Source organism: Meleagris gallopavo, chromosome Z (genome assembly GCF_000146605.3).
Source record: "Meleagris gallopavo isolate NT-WF06-2002-E0010 breed Aviagen turkey brand Nicholas breeding stock chromosome Z, Turkey_5.1, whole genome shotgun sequence".
NCBI classification, from domain to species: domain Eukaryota; kingdom Metazoa; phylum Chordata; class Aves; order Galliformes; family Phasianidae; genus Meleagris; species Meleagris gallopavo.
Window position 1 is genome coordinate 65,183,742 of NC_015041.2, and position 1,907 is coordinate 65,185,648.

Here is a 1,907-nt window from a genome sequence, read left to right on the forward strand (position 1 = left end):
TGTTTAGAAGTTGTACTGAGGGACATGGATTAGTGGGAAATACTGGGGTTAGGTGGATGGTTGGGCTGAATGATTTTGGAGCTCTTTTCCAACCTTGGTGATTCTATGGATCCAGCAAGTTTGCAAGTGCTACAAGACTGGGAAGAACAAAGGATAGTGCAGATGAGCGTGCTGTTCAGTGGGACCCTGACCAGCTGGACAGGGGACTGACAACTGCCTCTTGAAGTTCAATACCAGGGAAATGATTTCTTGGAAGGAATAAACGCCATGCACCAGGAGAGTCTGGGGATTAACTGCTTGGGAAAGTATGTCAGAAAATGCTGTGTGTTACATTGGAGATCCAAGTTAAACAGCATTGTTCCCCTGCTGCAAAGCGACTGGCAATATCGTGGACTGCTTTGGGCAGTGTTTTCAGCAAGTCAGGAGTGGTAGTTCTTCCCCTCTACTCAGTACTCATAAAAACACACTTTGGGCACTGGCTCCAGCTCTGGGCTTCCCAGTGCAATTAAGTCATGGTCTTACAGAAGTGGATTTAGTGAAGGGACCAATCCATGGCATGAGGAAGGGGTGAGAGCTGAGACTAGCTAGTCATACAAAAACTCAAGAAATCACACTCTTGTGTATGAGTACCTGGTGGGGGCAGGAAATGATGGTGGAACCAGACATCTCTTTTGAGAAATGGTATATGAAGAGGCTGTGGACACAAATACAAGAAATAGAGGAGGTTCATTTTAGATACAATAAAGCACTTTTACTGTGAGGGTTGGGTGGTCGTGCACCAGACCAAGTTACATGCAGAGGTTTTAAAATCTTCATCCCTGGAGATACTGAAAACTCATCTGTATGTGATCATAAATCTTGTAAACTGATACCTGGTTTAGAAGTGATGATAGTTTTATCTGTCTTTTACTGCCTTCATACACTGTGTGGGTGACGAATAATGGCTTCACTAGCTTGTGAGGAATTCTTTTCAAAAGGAGTATAGCAGAGCTTGAGGGAAAGTTATTTCAGTGGAAATGCGTCAAGAGGGTTTTTTGTGTGTGTGTTGTTTTTTTTTAATCTTACCAGCAGTAAATGATACTGCTTTATTTTAAGGAGGAATGCATTTGCTGTTAACTGGTTTTGTCATATGTATGGCTTGACTTAGTTCATGCATTCCAGTTATTTTTACAGAGACATCATAATAGATCCTAACAGTTTCATGCCATTATTGCATTCTTAGAAAATAATTCGTATTAATTTACTGTGTTTATAATGGAAGATCTAGATCATAAAAGCTGGTAGTAATTGATTTATGATTAGTGTTAAAATAAGTAACTAAAATCCACAGAATAAAAGTTTGCTCAGAGAAAGCAAACAGAGGCTTTTTCTTTTTTTTTTAAACAACACAGGAAAGCGTCTCATTTTAAAGTACTTCCTTGTTAGCTGCTAAAAAAAACATTTTGTGAGGTTACTGTGCATTAATGTGTAGGTATGTCCACACTAAAAGTAGATAGAACAGCAAAGAGCAGAGTAAATGGAGAGTCTTTCTCAGTAAGAACTATGTATAAGTCATGCAGGTACCAAATCAGTCAAATTAAGTAGATTTGACAGAATTCTGTGTTGTCATATTTGAAATGCTGTGAAGGGCAGTAACTGAAGAAATATTAATGAAGAAACATTTTGCAGAGTATGATTGTATTGCTTAATTAGGTCTGTGTAAATACGAGTACGAGACAAGTGTCATTTCCCTTTTCTTGTTGTAGGTTAAAGCAGCAACAGGTGAAGAGGTATCAGCAGAGGATCTTGGTGGGGCAGATCTTCATTGCAGGTTTGAAGAAATATTTTCCCAGTGTTTACTTCTTCCATTCTTTAGACTTTAGTACAGTGTTTGTGTGTGTATATATATATATATATATATATATATA